Raw genomic sequence first — 19401 nt, 5'->3', positions numbered from 1 at the left:
CATGAACCTGAATTTAAGAAGATTTTCATTCAATAGGTATATCAATGAAATTCAGATAAGGGGAGCTTAATTCACATGGATATATATGCCAAAGGTAGTAAAACGGAGAGAGAGAGAAGAAAAAACAAAAAACAAAACAAAAAAAAAAACGCATAAAAACGCATCAAAAAACGCAACAAAAAAAACGCAAGAGAAAAAAAAGAGAAAAAAAAAATAAAAATAAAAAAATATAAATAAAAAATAAAAAATATATATAAATAAAAAATTTAAAAAAAAACGCATCAAAAAACGCAACAAAAAACGCAAGAGAAAAAAAAGAGAGAAAAAAAAGAGAGAAAAAAAAAATAAAAAAAAAAATAAAAAAAAATATAAAAAAAAATAAAAAAAATATATAAATAAAAATTAAAAAAAAAAAAAAAAAACGCATCAAAAAACGCAACAAAAAATGCAAGAGAAAAAAAAAGGAGAAAAAAAAAATAAAAATAAAAATAAAAAGGAGAGAGGTTATTATTATACATAGTGAATGAAACATTAATTGTGGCGATATCTCCGTGAACTCTATACATTCTCCAATTTATCATTGAACTCTATACATTCTCCAATTTATCATTGAGGCCATCAGGATACAAACAACGTAGTCTATATATCCAGAAGGCCTCCTTCTTGTTAAGTTGTTGGATCCTGTCAGGAATATCAGCTGGGATCTGCTCCACCGGTGTAAGTCTCACTTTAAATTTTTTGTTGTGGGTAGTAAGAAGATGTCTGGAGAGGCTGTGTGTTAATAAGCCATTTTTGGCATTGTATCTGTGGGCATTGAGTCGGGATCTCACCATTTGTGTGGTCCTACCCACGTACTGGAGACCGCAATCACATGTAATAACATAGATTACATAGTCACTAGTACAGGTCAGGTGATCCTTGATATTAAAAGTCTCTCCTGTGCTATTCGATGTAATGGAATGGGACCCATTCTCTTGCGTTTTTTTTGTTGCGTTTTTTGATGCGTTTTTATGCGGTTTTTTTTTTGTTTTGTTTTTTGTTTTTTCTCTCTCCGTTTTACTACCTTTGGCATATATATCCATGTGAATTAAGCTCCCCTTATCTGAATTTCATTGATATACCTATTGAATGAAAATCTTCTTAAATTCAGGTTCATGGTATAGATTTTTCTACTAATGCACTTATTTTCTCCTCTTAAAGGGATAGAAAAAGGAAAGAAAGAGAAGGAGAAAGTATAATATCTTCATTACCAAAATTTTATTATGGAAAATTTTATTATGACAAATTTTATTATGACAAATTTAGCTGCTCTATAATTTGTTTATTCTATAATCAGAGGAAAAAGCTGGAAAATCCTAACTCTGAGAAAGCTGAGTCTCTATTGAATGGGATTTGGGCGTTCCAACTCAAACCAATTTACATGTGATTAGGATAATTATTTCACTAGGTAGGTTTTTATAGTGACTATATAACCACCACTATTGACTCTCTTACATTAGACCTGAGGAAGGCTATATATCTTTAATTTTAATAGCCGAAACGCGTTGTTTTATTTATAAGTTTTATCTATTTACCAACCTGAATAAATCTTCTGAAGAATTAAATCCTTTTTTTGGATAATCATTCCTTGTGACCCTGGGAGCGCTCAATTGGCTGGATACATACTCTGAAAAACTACCCTCGAAGGAGTCACAATTAGTGGTAGTACACATGTGGTTTTAGTGATCCCTCTTCTTGTCCGTGGAAAGCTTTTCTACAGGTTTGTGCACTTATTATTTGTGCTTGTTGGGAGGTATAATCTCTTATTGTATACCATAAGCTATCTTTGGTTATATAGTGTATGGAGAAGGGTTATCTGGATGGTGACACGAATCATGTTGGTTTGTATGTTACATTGCACTGTTAAAGGGGTTATCCAGGATTATTTAATATTTTCTACTATAGGCCTAAGAACTAACAGACAGGTAGTTGATAACTACCTGCCTGTTGTCCTGGCACCAATCTCTTCTGTCTCAGCGCGGTCACAGACCACTTCAGCGGCTTCCATTCATGTCACAAGCACATAGCAGCGGCTTCTCTTTCACTCTGCTCTGTTGATGGTGCGTGACTGCCCACATCATGCTGATTGACAGCAATCTCTCTATGTGCTCAAATAAGGTCAATTTATAAATTTATACAACAGTGTATTAGGTATTTTGTCTTTGCTTGGTTGTTTCCCTTTCATTGTGGTAAAAATCTGAAGGCAAAGGTTTGATACAGTAGGAATTTGACTGGAGACCTCTTAGCTTCTGTTCACATTCTAGGAACAGAGAAAGAGAATTCATAGACAATGGATCTGTTACATGATGGATACAAATGCTGCCCGATGAACCACATTGACTATAGTGGGGATTATTCGGTTTCCATTAAATGTTTTGTCTGGATTAAAATGTCCTTTCTAAATACAGTATCTATCTTTACACCTTAACCACTTTTGTTTTTAGCTTTAATAAAAACATTCACCACACTTCTCCCTATCTAGCTAATCCCTAAATTATTTTTATTTTACTGCACTTCCTGTGATATTTCATTTGAGAGAAGTCTATCTCCCCTCCTGGAACATGAAGTCATCATGAGAAAACACTTCAGTTACTTACTAGAGGTTCTTGCATCACCATCCTCTGAAAATGTCCTGGATCCATGGCGATAGACGCTGTGGGAGAGGCGAATGCAGCACTGGCACTCTACTTTTGTCTTCGCCGCCGCACTAGCTTCTGTGTGCTGATGTCACTCACTGCTTCTATCTCTGCTCACTGATGATGATTCATTTGAAGGTGGTGCTAGAAGCCATGGAGTGGTGCTGATGTCATTCACTGCTTCAATCTTCGCCGCCGCAGCTTCTAACTGTAAAACATGACGTTGTCAGGTGGTGGAGATAGAAGCACTGAGTGACACCAACACCACCCCACAGCTTCTAACACTGCCCTCAAATGAATCATCACTCACTGCTTCTATCACTGCCCACTGATGGCAATTTGTTTGAGGCAGTGCTATAAGCTGTGTGTCAGTGCTGATGTCACTCACCCTGCTTCTATCAATGACCTCTGATGACGATTCGTTTGAGGGCGGTGCTAGAAGCTGTGTGGTGGCACTGGTGTCCCTCACTGCTTCTATCTCTGCCTCCTAACAATATCTTGTTTCACAGTTAGAAGCTGCGGTGAATATAGAAGCAGGGTGCCGGTGCTGCACTCACCTCTCCCACAGCTACTGTCACCATGGATTCAGGACATCTTAAGAAGGCAGAAATGCAAGAGACTGTAGTAAACAACTGCTTTGTAAGGTTGTGACAGAGACTGATGTGTACCTGCCCCCGAAGACAACAATTTTTGTAGTGTGAATATTGACGTGCAGTTTTATTGCGTTTTATTGTGAAATGTGTAATGTGAAATTTGACTAATGTCCAGTGTTATGTACTAATGTTGCTGTGCGGGTACTGCAAAGGTAACTCCTAAGGTAACTCTGGTTCTTCAGCTCAGGTATAGGGAAGATATAGGATATAGTTTAGAGTTTAGGACATAGAACAGATTAGACAATGATTGACATTGTAAGTGCAACATGCTTAGTGCATCCTGTTAGAAAATAGTGACTGTAGTTAAATAGGTGAAAGGTTAAGGTTGTCCAGCAACAGACTGCTGGGACAGACAGAATAAAGATACAGTTAAATGCTTGGGACCAGCCCAGCATGTGAGGGGGCTAGGTTAAGTTAAAAGGGGAAACTCTTCCTGGTTTAGTTAGTTAGAAAAAGTGTGAGGTTCGTGTGAAGATCAGGCTCATGTTGCAGTGGGCTGGAGGCACGTGGAGTACATATCGTTCTGGCAGCATGAGATCGTACCAGATTTCCTGCGGACTTCCTGCAAAGTCCAGGGCCTAAGGCCTGAACTAGGCACCAAGGAGTGTACTTTATCCCTTCCATACAAAGGATGCTGGACAGGGAACGGTGAAGGGGAGATGTAACGGATCTCTGGAGTGCTATGGGGCCAGACGGGAAATCCCTGGGGCTGAAAAAGCATCAAGTGTAGTTTTAGCTTGAAGGCTTGAAATGTACTGTGCTGATGGAACAAGAACTGGAGGGTGCTGTACCCGATACTGCGTGTTAAAGACTGATGTAATTGAACTGTCGAGTAAAGTTGAACTTGTTAAAGTGAACCGAGTGTCCCTTGATGTGTGTGTGGTTGACCAAGAAGCTAAGAACATGGATGCAGCAGAGGCCTCTGTGCTACAAGTGAGTGCAAAGCAAACTTAGCACAAAACTTACAGAATGGGACACGTTGTGGGATGCCAGGGCGTGGAGAATCAGCAGCTCGCCCATGGCTACTACCCTGGGCACCTTACAGCACCACTGTCTTCTGATTATGTTCGGTTCCAGGAGGTGTGATGGACGCTATAAGGGAGTGAGTGCAACCTCGGCCTTCTGTGTCGTCTTGAGACTGTTCTCAAACAAAAAGTCACAGGAAGTGAAAAAATATATGTAGGAATTAGCTAGATATGAAGAAGTATAGGGCATTTTAATATAAAGATAATTACAAATGTGGTTTGGCTTTAAAGATAGATATTTAGAAAGGACAGTTTAGATCCTGAACCAACCCTTTAAGGTGTCTGTCATTTTACCAGAAAAATAAAACTGTTCTTAGAACGGAACAAAGAAACCTTACACAGGGGTCATACTACTGTGTGCCTAATGTAACTAGAAACTGCCCTCCCCTTAATGATTGCATTGTGCCATACTGAGAAACTAGGAACTCTTATTTCTCTTAAAAAGTCTCAGGAACATCTTCTGTCACAATCCACATGACATATCGACAACACGTCTCTGCTTGTGACTATATAAATAAGAGGATATATAACAAGGCTTATGTTGGGTCAAGTCATATAGAAAGCCTTAGACAGCCCTTAAAACCACAGTATACTAGTTTCAAATTCCTACTGCATAAGATGGTTGCTTTGCGCTCCCTGACAGTCCCATTTCTTCTCCTTCCCCTTGTTATCCCTTAGGAGTGCCCAATGGCAGGATACCAAGAATAAAGCCAACAGTGGTGCCAAAAGAAATATGGTCTCCTTCTCAGATGATAAAAGATGCCCAAGCGAAACAGAATAATCTGCCCCATGCACTGATCTTAGAGAACCATATATTGCGCGGATCACTTTGGTTCTCACAGGAAGAAAAGTAAATGTGTAATACATACTGTGGTATTGCTGTATATAGTAGAATTTATCAAAAAATCACATGTTAAAGACCATTAATGGGACTAAAAAAACACCAAAAAGTTAAAAAAAACCTATAAATTCAAATCATCCCCTTTTTCTTAATCCCCTACTAAAAATATAGATATTAAAGAAAATAAAATAATAGTCATATGCGGTATGCATTTTTTTTAGTCATCACAACACTACAGAAAAATGCAGTAAAATGCGACCAAAATGTATTATCTATCAAACGGTATCAATAAAAGCGATGGCTCACCTGCAAAAAATAAGCCATCACACAGCTCTTTTGACCAAAAGCACACGGGTCTCGAAGATGGTGACACAACCAAAATAATTACGATTTTTATCACCAGTAAAATAATACAAAAAACTGGAGAAGTTTAGTATCGGCGTAATATCCTGATAATATCTTGATACGGAGTATCATTATGCCAGGCTATTTTAATCACGCAATGTTGGTCTTAAAAACAATTTTCAAAAAACAATGTCAAAATTGTGGGTGGAGGGATGGGTTCACAATTTCACCACTCTTGGTACTTGTCTTGCAAAAAATAATCCCTCATACGTCTATATGGATGGAAAATGAAAGAAGAAGAGATGTAAATAGCGGAAATGCAAAAACAAAAATTGGCCATGTCGGGAAGGGGTTAAAATAGATGTGATTCACAAACCTGAACTTAATAAATATGAAGGATGCCACCTACATTTGGCTGTAAAGTATGCAAATATGTGTGTTTTATATATATATATATATATATATATATATATATATATATATACAGTACAGACCAAAAGTTTAGACACACCTTCTCATTTAAAGATTTTTCTGTATTTTCATGACTTTGAAAATTGTACATTCACACTGAAGGCATCAAAACTATGAATTAACACATGTGGAATTATATACTTAACAAAAAAGTGTGAAACAACTGAAAATATGTCTTATATTCTAGGTTCTTCAAAGTAGCCACCTTTTCCTTTGATGACTGCTTTGCACATTTTTGGCATTCTCTTGATGAGCTTCAAGAGGTAGTCACCGGAAATGGTCTTCCAACAATCTTGAAGGAGTTCCCAGAGATGCTTAGCACTTGTTGGCCCTTTTGCCTTCACTCTGCGGTCCAGCTCACCCCAAACCATCTCGATTGGGTTCAGGTCTGGTGACTGTGAAGGCCAGGTCATCTGGCGTAGCACCCCATCACTCTCTCTCTTGGTCAAATAGCCCTTACACAGCCTGGAGGTGTGTTTGGGGTCATTGTCCTGTTGAAAAATAAATGATGGTCCAACTAAACGTAAACCGGATGGAATAGCATGCCGCTGCAAGATGCTGTGGTAGCCATGCTGGTTCAGTATGCCTTCAATTTTGAATAAATCCCCAACAGTGTCACCAGCAAAGCACCCCCACACCATCACACCTCCTCCTCCATGCTACACGGTGGGAACCAGGCATGTAGAGTCCATCCATTCACCTTTTCTGCGTCGCACAAAGACACGGTGGTTGGAACCAAAGATCTCAAATTTGGACTCATCAGACCAAAGCACAGATTTCCACTGTTCTAATGTCCATTCCTTGTGTTCTTTAGCCCAAACAAGTCTCTTCTGCTTGTTGCCTGTCCTTAGCAGTGGTTTCCTAGCAGCTATTTTACCATGAAGGCCTGCTGCACAAAGTCTCCTCTTAACAGTTGATGTGTCTGCTGCTAGAACTCTGTGTGGTATTGACCTGGTCTCTAATCTGAGCTGCTGTTAACCTGCGATTTCTGAGGCTGGTGACTCGGATAAACTTATCCTCAGAAGCAGAGGTGACTCTTGGTCTTCCTTTCCTGGGGCGGTCCTCATGTGAGCCAGTTTCTTTGTAGCGCTTGATGGTTTTTGCTTGCCATAATACAAATTCTAACAGTCTATTCAGTAGGACTATCAGCTGTGTATCCACCTGACTTCTGCACAACACAACTGATGGTCCCAACCCCATTTATAAGGCAAGAAATCCCACTTATTAAACCTGACAGGGCACACCTGTGAAGTGAAAACCATTTCTGGTGACTACCTCTTGAAGCTCATCAAGAGAATGCCAAGAGTGTGCAAAGCAGTCATCAAAGCAAAAGGTGGCTACTTTGAAGAACCTAGAATATAAGACATATTTTCAGTTGTTTCACACTTTTTTGTTAAGTATATAATTCCACATGTGTTATTTCATAGTTTTGATGCCTTCAGTGTGAATGTCCAATTTTCATAGTCATGAAAATACAGAAAACAATTTAAATGAGAAGGTGTGTCCAAACTTTTGGTCTGTACTGTATATATATATATATATATCAATGTGTTTGACATAACTGTTCACAGACAGGGCTGGAACAAAGTCTTACAGTCTCTTACAAAAAAGGGTTCCCTGGAATATTTTGTTATGGTAATAAAGAGCGCTTAAAGGGGTCTCCTGTGAAGAGCAATTTTCACTCCATCCACCATTGGCCAGAACTTGGTTTAAATAATAAAAAGATCCAGTACTCGCATTTCCCGAGGCAAGTGTGGTCTCTCAGCCGCTGCTCCCACATGCATACATGGGAGACACCGGTCAGGGAGACACCGTCGGAGGCTGCACTGAACTAGTCCGGTTTCTCCTTATAATCACGGTTGGCATTTCAAACTATGGCCCTGATTCACTAAAATAATTTTGGCAACATTATGGAGAAAACTGTTTTGAAAAGTCGAGCAAAAATTTTATGGCTCATGTTGTTTTCATGCCAGTTTCTCCCAGCTTCCCCAAAATGGGTGGGGGCATGACACCACAGCTTGTCTAATTCATGACGAGCTGTGGCATTCCCTACACCAGAAATCTTACTCCAGTCAGGGACTGCAGTAAGATTTCTGCTGTGGCACACCTCTTCATGAAGCGTCTGACTCCACCATGCCCCCTCAAAACCGGCAAGAAAATTGGAACCCGTGTTTTCTCTGACAAATACATACCTGACTGCAATTGAGCAGCCAAGCTCTGATTCATGCTGCCCCTGGTTTGGCATTATAAATCTAATGACAGGTTCCTTAAAATATTACTTTATAAAGTTTTGGGTAGTTTGCGGAGTTTTGAAAAACCTTATTGTCACCCTTGAAGTGACCTGGCTGAAATAGATGGTAAGCTACTCTAAGAATGTTCAATAATAAGTAACAATGTATAGCAAAGCTAAGGATATTTGTCATTTCACACCTTATAATACAGCCCTGGTGGGCCAGCAGCTGTGATGTCTTCATAGGCTTTCAGCATTTAGGTATGTACATTCATATGTACGCTAACAGGTACATTGTATGGAAAACAAATACAGATGATACTATATTTGTAATATTAAACAAATTCAAGGGCATTATTTCCCTATCTAGGCCAAACCAGAATGTAAGATGTTTAGCAGCTTATACAAATAAAATAAAATGTATTATTGTGTAGATAGCACTTTTAAAAAAGGAAGCTTTGAAATAGAGAAGTGTAACAAGAGTGCAGTGAATACATGTACTATACTCACCTCAGCTCTGCCCAGAGAAGACAGGAAGGCACAACCACATAATACTGACCCAGTACTTCTAGTAAAATCTATATGCGAAACGCGTTTCAGCAGTGAAGGTCCAGTTTTTTCTTCTTCAGTTATGGGTAAGCATACATAATAATACCTTACATAATAATATTTGGGTATAAATTGTAAGGGGTGGCAACGCTGACACGTGTGTATCTAAGTGCATACAGATCATACTATATATATGTATATATATATATTATTTGACAAAAAACGAATATTTTTGTGATCTGATTTTGTAGTATCCATTCACCTGTCTCTGAATTTCCCTATTGTAGACCTGTTTAATTGTTGTTTATTGTCTTTTTCTTTACATCTCAATAAAATCAGTGACTTGCATTGTAGGTAGTTGAAAGGTATACAATGTATAGTATGCCCAAAATGATTATTGTAATATAATATGAAACTGTTTGCATAATAGTGTGTTTGTCATTTAGAAATAAGCAAAAAGGTACAGTACATTACCAAGCAAAACATTGTATGAGAAAATTCATGATTGCTCAGAGGCATAATGTAAAAAATATAGAAGATTTAATATTTTCCGTAAGTTTTTTCTAAACGCACACTGCAGCAGAAACTTGATGGAAAAGAGGTAAGATGTGAACACAGCCCGTGCAGATGACCATATTATTGGTTCGAGTGGAATCCGGCAAAACACCGGATCGCACCTGTACCAAAGTTATGTCATGTGGTTGTGCACATGTCCGATTTCTTCCTCGGACAGAGCTGGTGCAGGGAAAAAAAAATTGCAGAATGCTCTCATTTGAGTCAATATTTGGATTGCACTCGGCCATGCAAGTCAATGAGTGTGTGGAAACGATCGGACTGCACTCAGATGACATGTGAGTGCAGTCCGATTTCCATGGACTGACAGAATGGAGAAGATGGAGAATTTTTTTTCTCCATCTTCTCCTAATTAGTGCTGAGCGAATTTGTTCGGCATTTCAATTTCGTGGGCGGAGACGATTTTTGGGCGCGAACAAACCAGAACCCCGAACACAAACACAAACTTGAAATGCCGAACAAATTCGCTCAGCACTACTCCTACTCCAAGAAACTTGGATCACTCTATGATTACTGTTGAGCAAATTTGTTCGGGATTTCAAATTCAGGTTCGTGTTCGGGGTTCCGGCTTGTTCGCACCCAAAAATCGGCTCCGGTCATGAACTTCCCTGATTCGCTATGCTGTCACGCAGATGTTTTCTGATGCGTGACAGCGTGGCACATCAGGGATATTTGTGGGCGGAGCCAATTTTTTGGCGCGAACAAGCCGGAACCCCGAACACGAACCCAAATTTGAAATGCCGAACAAATTCGCTCAACACTAACTATGATCACACTCTGATCAGAAGTTGATCAGAGAGCGATTTGCATAATTAATCCAATTTTCTTGTAAGGCCACGTTCACATATTCACTACTTGGTGAGGTTTTTTTACCTCAGTATTTGTAAGCCAAAACCAGGAGTGGGTGATAAATACAGAAGTGGTGAGGTGTTTCTATTATACTTTTCCTCTGATCGTTCCACCCCTGGTTTTGGCTTACAAATACTGATGGAAAATACTGACCAAATACTGAACGTGTGAACGTGGCCTTTGAGAGAATATATGCTTATCTGTACCTTCCCGAAAGTGAAGGAAAAAGCTATTTTATCAATCCAGACAAAAAATGCCTCTGTTCATCTGTAGGCAAACTCCAAACGAACAGTGGTTTAATACAGCAGTAATCTGTGTTCTGGAATACACATATTTTTATCATGTCATTCCCTCATCCAAAATTCTGTTCTAATAAATCTCTTAGAATATACAGTTGTGCTCAAAAGTTTACATACCCCGGTTGAAGTTTTCCTTTCTTGACCTTGCTTCAGAGAATATGAATGATAACAAAAAAACTTTTTCTCCACTCATGGTTATTGGTTGGGTGAAGCCATTTATTGTCAAACTACTGTGTTTTCTCATTTTAAATCTTAATGACAACCAAAAACATCCAAATGACCCTGATCAAAAGTTCACATACCTCAGTTCTTAATACTGTGTATTGCCCCCTCTAACATCAATGACAACTTGAAGTCTTTTGTGGTAGTTGTGGATGAGGTTCTTTATTTTCTCAGATGGTAAAGCTGCCCATTCTTCTTGGCAAAAAGCCTCCATTTCCTGTAAATTCCGGGGCTGTCTAGCATGAACTCCGAAGCTTGAGATCTCCCCAGAATGGCTCAATGATATTGAGGTCAGGAGACTGAGATTGCCACTCCAGAACCTTCACTTTGTTCTGCTGTAGCCAATGACAGGTCGACTTGGCCTTGTGTTTTGGATCGTTGTCATGTTGGAACGTCCAAGTACGTCCCATGTGCAGCTGATGAGTGCAAATTTGCCTCCAGTATTTGCTGATAACGTGCAGCATTCATCTTTCCTTCAATTTTTACCAAGTTTCCTGTGCCTTTGTAGCTCACACATCCCCAAAACATCAGCGGTCCACCTCCATGCTTTACTGTCGGAATGGTGTTCCTTTCATCATAGGCCTTGTTGACCTCTCTCCAAATGTAACGTTTATGGTTGTGGCCAAAAAGTTCAATTTTGGTCTCATCACTCCAAATTACCTTGTTCCAGAAGTTTTGAGGCTTGTTTCTGGGCTGTTTGGCAGATTGTAGGCGAGATACTTTGTGGCATTTGTGCAGTAATGGCTTTCTTCTGGCGAATCGACCATGCAGCCCATTTTTCTTCAAGTGCATCCTTATTGTGCATCTTGAAACAGCCACACCGCTAGTTTTCAGAGAGTCCTGAATTTCAGCTGATGTTATTTGTGGGTTTTTCTTTGCATTCTGAACAATTTTCCTGGCAGTTGTGGCCGAAATGTTTGTTGGTCTTCCTGACCGTGATTTGGTTTTGCTGACTGGCATTATCAATTCCTTTGTTTGTTTTTTTTGCATCCAATTGGACCTCCCATTGGACCAAAAATCTCAGAAAGAGCAGAGGTGTAAATGATTAAAACACAAGTTATACTGAATCTTTTCTCACAAAACTATATATCAATCTACTCTGCTCCCCCTGCCGTATAACTTGATATTTACAGATCAGACTGCATTTTCATTGTGACTGGTTCTCCTTAAAGAGTAACAAAGCTTTAAAGGGTTTTTCTAAATCATTTTGTCTATTTGTCTACCTTAAGATATAAAAAATTATTTATTGCAGAATTTTGAACCTGCATAAAAAAACAGGGTAGCGATTCATTTTATTCTATTTGTTCTAAGTTCATTCCTGTTTTCTAGTGACTTGTTTCTTCTGCCTTTCTGGAATATTCAGTGTCATGCTGTCGCCGGTGTCCACAGCACTCAGTTTGTTCTTCTTTTTTGCTTTATTTATTTATGTAACAAACCTAAAACTGGAACTAGAACATCCTATGAGGTTATTAACAAAAAAAAGATTTTGCCATTTGTTCCAATTTTGTTCTTGGTGTCAAATGCTTTCTTCACAAACCCCCAAGATAGTGTCCCACATTTATCCTTAGCATATAATGGTTTGTTGCACTCAGTTGATTCATAGTGTCAGAGACATAACTTGAAGCTCATGGGCTCTGATGTAAAATCTCCAATGGGGTCTCCTACAATTATAGCTCTTTAACCCTCTCCTAGTTTTGAACATCCAATGTAGAGTGCCCTTCTTTGATATAAACTCAGGGGCTGAGCTTGCATCATTGGCAGCAGACACTGGCTGTTATTCAATCTGCTGATAACCTCTTCAGTGACATTGTCAATCTCCTGTAACGTGGCGCAGGGCAGTAGTCGTGGGTGAGGTACTCATCTTCCATGCCCTCGCACACTACAGGAAAACAGGGTCCTGGGTGTGTGTGTGTGGAGATGTTGCTGCGGACACCTTCAGGCTCAGCTCTGCCACGATCTGTGTGGTGCCTTTAAGCCCAGGATGAGGAAACCAGACAATTTGTTAAAAACAAAGTTCTTTTTACTAACAAACCAACTGGTATACAAAGGATGGCCGGAAACAAACTTGTTGTTCTCTTCTGCACAACACAGAGGCACATTCTTGGTGGTTTCTGATGGCGACACAATACTTGTGATGAATGTTACTGTAAGTTCACAGTTCAAGCCAAGGACCTCCATAATATCAGTGTAGCGCCACCAGGGTCAATGTGTTTCACTGTGGCACGGCACTCCGACTAATCTTTCCTTGGAATAGACGTAAGGGAGATTCTCCTGCTGTCTACTTCATATACGTGCCCAAACCCAATGACATCGTCTCACTGACCGCAGCTTCCAGGTCTGTCCAGCACTAGAGCCTTTCTAAAGATGTTCCTATATTCTCTTACTGTAGGTTCCCCGACTTGTCTGTGTAATGGAGAACACTGCCACCACTGAAGCTCTATAGATGAAACTTGCTACCTTTGCCATTGGTTCCTTCACACACACACCCAATGATTATTTTCTTCCTCTCTGAGGCTGTCCTTCCTTGTCTCTCTCGCATGAACTTTCTCAACAGGAACTCACACTTCCCCAATCCTCCTCCCCAACTATGAGCTGGCCGTACAGTTACCCTGTCACCCTACCAGTAACTGCTGCCTCCAGTAGGATAATACATATAATACCGCACAATTACTGTACAATACATTTTCATACAATTAATATAACAGGGATCTCCAGAGGGATGCAATGTCATCCCCTACACCATTACACTCGGACAGCGGCATTTAGTATCCGCAAACTGGGTGGGTGGCACACTGTTCCACGTGTCCATAGGCCCCCTATGACTTGAATGGCTTGGCTTGCTATGGCAGTCAGGGTCTACTGAATACTCCTGTACCAGCTGTGAATATCAGCCTGTGGCTGGCGTTTATAGGCAACCATGATTTTTACTATTTTATTTATTTATTTACTATATTGCCGCATATGGTACAAGCGATTGGACAATCACTGGTTCAACTCTCTTAAGTTTTTTTTTTTTTAAATATAGAAATAAATGAAAATATAAAAAATCAAATCTCCCCTCATCTTATTTCTATTAAAAGTAAATAATAAAAATAAAAAATAAGCATACAGTATGTGGAATTGTTGCATCTGTAAGTGTCCAATATATCAAAATATAAAATGAATGAGGCTGATCGGTAAACACAGTAAAGACAAAAAAAAATTGAAAAACCAGAATTGTGCTTTTGTTTTGTTGCCATAACACATCAAAGAATTCCAATAAGTGATCAAAATATCATATCTGCCCTAAAATGGTATCAATAAAAACATTAGCTCGCCACAAAACTAACCAGCTTTCACACAGCTCCATCAATGAGAAAATAAAAACATTATAGGTATTGGAAAACGGTAACACAAGCAAATTTATCTTTTTTTTCACAAATTTCTTAATTCTTTTTACTACTTAAAATAAACTACACGTTTTGAGAATCCTATTGCTAGATCATTTGTAATATACAATGAACGCCATAAATACAAAACCCACAAAATAATTGCAACATTGTATTCGTTTTGTATTTGAGGCATGGAGGACCAGACGGCAGTTACAGGGCAGCGAGTCAGCCGGAGAGGTAGGCGGCTAGTAAAAGGTTAGAAAGAAAAAAATCCTGTTCTGCAGGATGGCAGCCGTAGCTGACCACCCTCTTACTGAATTTGCGAGGAGTGAATTACAAAAAAATCTGTATTCAGCAGAACTGGATTTTTGTAAAATTTGAATAGACTTAAATTCCACTCAAATGAATTTGCTCATCCCCAATAGGGAGGTTTGTTTCTCAAAGTACATGATGACAAGTGAACATCCTTGGCCATGGAATGTCCATGATGTCCTATGTAGCCTACATTCTGTGCTTTTTATTCCATTGCTTCCTGTTTATGAAAAGGCAATAAATAAATAATATATTTTGGGGTTTTTTAGGAATTACCTAATTGTCTCAGTTGTAGTTGATGGTGACATACTTCTTTTTATGCTTAATTCATATACATTAATGATTGCATTTTTTAAGTCTAGCCACTATTCTACCCAGCTGATCAAGACCAAGCAATAGCATTAGGTTTCATATATTTCATATGTGGAAATAGAAAAAATGAAAGACAATGAAATTCTAAATAAATTCCTAAATACCTTTAATTAGCAAATCACTTTTGTTGACTGCAATAGTGTCACACTGATAGAATCCTAGAATGCTAAATAGAGAGGAGACTGTGAGCATGTACAGTAGCAAGCTCCACTGCTGTGACCTGGAGATAGATTGACAGTATGTGGTATAGCTTATCTTCAGTTCACAGCAGCTGCTCAGCATTCAGAAAGACAGAATGGATAGCCATGTGAGCAGCCCCTTCTTACCTGAGCCCCCTGGTATATCCTGCATTTGATCATATAGACAGGGTGTACAGTAATGTGAGCAGACTCTTCTTATTTCAGTACACCCGGTATTTCAAGTATTTGATCAGACAGGGTGGACAGCAGTGTGAGCAGGCTCTTCTTACTTCAGCACACCCAGTATTTCCAGTATTTGATTAGACAGTGTTGACAGCAGTGTGAGCAGGCTCTTCTTATCTCAGTACCACTGATATCTCCAGTATTACTAGTTAGACAAGGTAGACAGCAGTGTGAGTGGCCTCTTCATAGCTTCAACATCCCTGATATCTCCAGTATTAGTAGATAGACAGGGTGGATAGCAGTGTGAGCAGCCTCTTCTTATGTTAGTACTCCTGTATTTCCAATATTAACAGATAGACTGGGTGGACAGTAGTGTGAGCAGCCTCTCCTTACTTTAAAATCTCTGTATCTCCAGTACAGAAACATTGGATTGCACTCGGACAAATGTTATTCTATGGGGCAGTCACGAGTGTGTCAGAAGTGACAGACAGTCGCCCTGCAGTTGGTTGCAGGAGTTCTCTACGTTTGGCATTACAGACATCTTCTGAGAGGCTGTCTCTAGGACCCAATGGCTACCTTCCTCTGGCTAATTAACTCCCTGGCCTGGGTGTATGAATACCTGGTGTGTTCTAGAGGGAGGTGCCGGCGATATTCATTACTACTGGTGAAGGCTTTAGCAAGGGCAGTACTTTGTCCTCTCTGCAGCTTGAGGACGTGTGCACATTTGACTGGAGTCATCTAAAGCTAAGCAATTTCCCCCTGTTTGTCCTTCCTTGTTGTCTATAGTGTTTAGTGGAAATCGACTAGTGCTAATCTCCTCCCTTCCCTAGCCTTAGTCATACGCCAGGGAAAGACAGGGCGAGGCACACGTGCGGCGATTAGTGAAGAGCTAATACAGGGACGTTAGGGGAGACAGGGTGATGCTAGATCAACCTAGGAGGTCTCCACTTCCCACTTCCCCCCCCTTTCCCTAGAGTCTAGGCTCCAATTCCCTCTTCCCTTTGTGTTGCACTAAGTCTTTACCACACCATGCGTGACAGGGGCCATGCACATGTCCAATTTTTTCCTCGAATTGAGTCTTTCTGAAGGAAAAAAATTGTGGCATGTACGATTTACATCTGTAAATCAGATCGCACTCAGCCATGCAAAACTATGAGTACATGGAAACCATTAGACCGCACTTAAATGACATCCGTGTGCAGTCTGATTTTCATGGACTGACAAAATGGAGAGGATAGAAACATTTATTTTCCATCTTCTCCACATCTGAGATAATCGGATCACATTATGATCACACTCTGATCAAAGTGTGATTAGCATAAATCGGCCCAATTTTTTTAGATGAAAGAAAATACAGCCGTGTGTCTCCAGCCTTAGGATAGGTCATCAATATCAGATTGAAACAGCACAGCTTCATACTTTTTCGCTTGAATATGCCATGTTGTTCCAGCTCAGCACACTGCTTACATCTGTCTGCCACTGAAGCTACTAACAAGGGGCGGAGGGGTGGGGGGCGGGGGGGGGGACTCATAAACCCCCCAATCTAATATTGATGGCCTATCTCACAGGTCATCAATATCAAAATAGTGGACAACTCCTTTAAGTATATAACAATGTGCCATCTGTGTTTATTATGGTAAATTAAAATAAGGCTATTATTTATCTGGAAGTGTTTGTTATAATAGTGAGAGGGGTGTATGCAGTGAGTGTGTTCCATAGCAAGATCAAAATATAGTATCTTTCTGTTGTTGGCACTTGTTGTGAGGAGCTGGCCTTATTTTAAAGACTATTGGACCGATGCACATAAAGCGGAGTCCGCGGTTCTAAGGGATGCAGACTTTTTCCAGCATAAAGCACCGGCTACGTCATTCTTATTGTTGTGTTTTATTAGAGATTCGCTTGCTCGTCAGTTCAGCTTCAGGAATCAATGTTTCCATTCAGTGACATTAAGCAGAGGAATACATGCAGAATAGATCCAATGTATACATAAGGCCAGACAAGAGATCACTAGAGGTAAATGTAAAGCAATAATTCCATGAATCTCGTTAGTGTCTCAGGGGCCTTACGCCATTGTTCTCCCAGCCACTAGTCCCATTGTGTGGATGGGGTTAGTAGACCCAGGGAAGCCGTCAAAACAGGGGGTCTCACATGCAGTCCCAGGTGATGGCTTCGGCCTCTGCTAATGCACAGTTAGCTTTGGGGAGGAGGGTGTGAACACTTCTTCCCATTCAGGGGCGTGATCCCAGGGAGGGAGGAATAAGTCACGTTTAGTCAGAGGGTTGGTGGAGTGAAGTCGAGGGGTGAAGACCTATGGCTGAGGCCCTGGAGCCCATGGATGGATAGCCTATGGAGTTTGGAGATCGGTTGCCAGCTGGCCTGGATAAACATGCTACAGTTGGGGGATCTGTCGTCTGCATTTGATGAACTTTCTTAAGGACTGTTGCTTTTGGAAACATGGGCTTCTATCACGTTATCTGTCGCCGGGAGGAGTGTGGACTGTGACTAGAGACTATACTGGTTGGATATACGAAATCTGTGGGCCAACCAAAAGTTGGTAGACAGGGAATATCGCCCGGTATGGAGACAGTGAAACTACCGCCCCAGGTAGGTGATCTTGTGTACTGGGTGCAATGTATTTGGCCATTTACCTGGAGTTGTTGTAAAACCATGGATGTAAGGAATTAAAAATAGTTGCATCAGGGGCGGACACAGACTGTAGTGGGCCCCTGTGCAAGAAATTTTTGGGGGCCCCCCGCCCTTCATAAGGCAACAAAGTTATGTAAACATAACCCCCCCATGTGCATCTCTCACCCCCCCATGTGCAGCTCACCCCCCGTGCATCTCTCATCCCCCTCCGTGCATCTCTCACCCCCCCCGTGCATCTCTCATCCCCTCCGTGCATCTCTCACCCCCCCGTGCATCTCTCATCCACCCCCCGTGCATCTCTCATCCCCTCCGTGCATCTCTCATCCCCTCCGTGCATCTCTCATCCCCCCCGTGCATCTCTCACCCCCCCGTGCATCTCTCATCTCTCTCCTCCCCCCCATGTGCATCTCTCATCTCTCCCCTCCCTCCCATGTGCATCTCTCATATCTCCCCTCCCCCCCATGTGCATCTCTCCCCTGCCCCCCATGTGCATCTCTCATCTCTCCCCTCCCCCCATGTGCATCTCTCATCTCTCCCCTCCCCCCCATGTGCATCTCTCATCTCTCCCCTCCCCCCATGTGCATCTCTCATCTCTCCCCTCCCCCCTCCCCCATGTGCATCTCTCATCTCTCCCCTCCCCCCCATGTGCATCTCTCATCTCTCCCCTCCCCCCCATGTGCATCTCTCATCTCTCCCCTCCCCCCCATGTGGATCTCTCATCTCTCCCCTCCCCCATGTGCATCTCTCATCTCTCCCCTCCCCCCATGTGCATCTCTCATCTCTCCCCTCCCCCCCATGTGGATCTCTCATCTCTCCCCTCCCCCCCATGTGGATCTCTCATCTCTCCACTCCCCCCAAGTGCATCTCCCATTCCCCCCACTCCTAGTTAATTGTATTTAAAAAATAATAAAACTTGTTATACTTACCCCCATGCGATCCCTGCAGAATCCTGGCGCTCGTCCAAATCGCTGACACCAGGTTCTCCTGCCTTCCGGTCATGTGACGGCGCCGTCACATGACCGGAAGTCAGAGGAATTATGAGATGTCCTGGACCCGGCGCTTTGCATGGGGCCGGGGGCCCCATGAGGAGAGGGACGCACAAGAGGGGGGCTCCGAGGGGGCTCCTACCAGCCGGGCCCCATACTGGAGTCAGGGCAGTCATGCCCTGATGGCGGCCCTGCTGGAGGGGCCCCCTCTCCCTCGGGGCCCCCGTTCAATGAACCGGCTGCACGGGCGGTAGTTCCGCCCCTGAGTTGCATCATTAACCAGCCTAGATGCTTATTACAACCTACAACCTCAGATCTTCACACTTGTGATCCTATGACTTCTAGTAGATGTCTCGGTTACATCTTTTGATTTCTCACTGAATGGTAATGAAGAATGCCCGTTTCACGTTCATACTGCCCATGAAAAAGGGAAAGCTGCTTTCCATTTCCAAGTGTCCCATTGCAGGCTGCAGGGTACCCTTTAAAGTGACTATCCTAATAAAATTCCTAAGTATAACCAGAAGTACTGCACATGTGCACAAAGTATATTTAACACCATCTAAAGTGCTCATAAAGTGAGTCCTGGCAGTCATCTTTTTACTAAACATTTGGCTTACTTG

General features: G+C 41.4%; 2 protein-coding genes across 2 annotated transcripts in view; one reads left to right on the top strand and one right to left on the bottom strand.

Moving 5' to 3' along the window:
- Nucleotides 1–19401, bottom strand: part of MED12L (mediator complex subunit 12L) — a 981938-nt gene that overhangs the window by 471523 nt on the left and 491014 nt on the right. The window lies entirely within an intron of this gene.
- The window catches only part of P2RY13 (purinergic receptor P2Y13), a 28027-nt gene continuing 17368 nt past the window's right edge, over nt 8743–19401 (top strand). The window contains exon 1 of the mRNA XM_073674730.1: nt 8743–8875. The gene's annotated coding sequence lies outside the window, so the exon portion shown is untranslated. The remainder of the gene's footprint in view (nt 8876–19401) is intronic.

Source organism: Phyllobates terribilis, unplaced genomic scaffold (genome assembly GCF_046119375.1).
Source record: "Phyllobates terribilis strain yellow unplaced genomic scaffold, ASM4611937v1 Scaffold_3__8_contigs__length_932513732, whole genome shotgun sequence".
Lineage (NCBI taxonomy): Eukaryota > Metazoa > Chordata > Amphibia > Anura > Dendrobatidae > Phyllobates > Phyllobates terribilis.
Note: the sequence above shows the minus strand (reverse complement) of the source record. Positions and strands in the feature narration are given on the sequence as shown.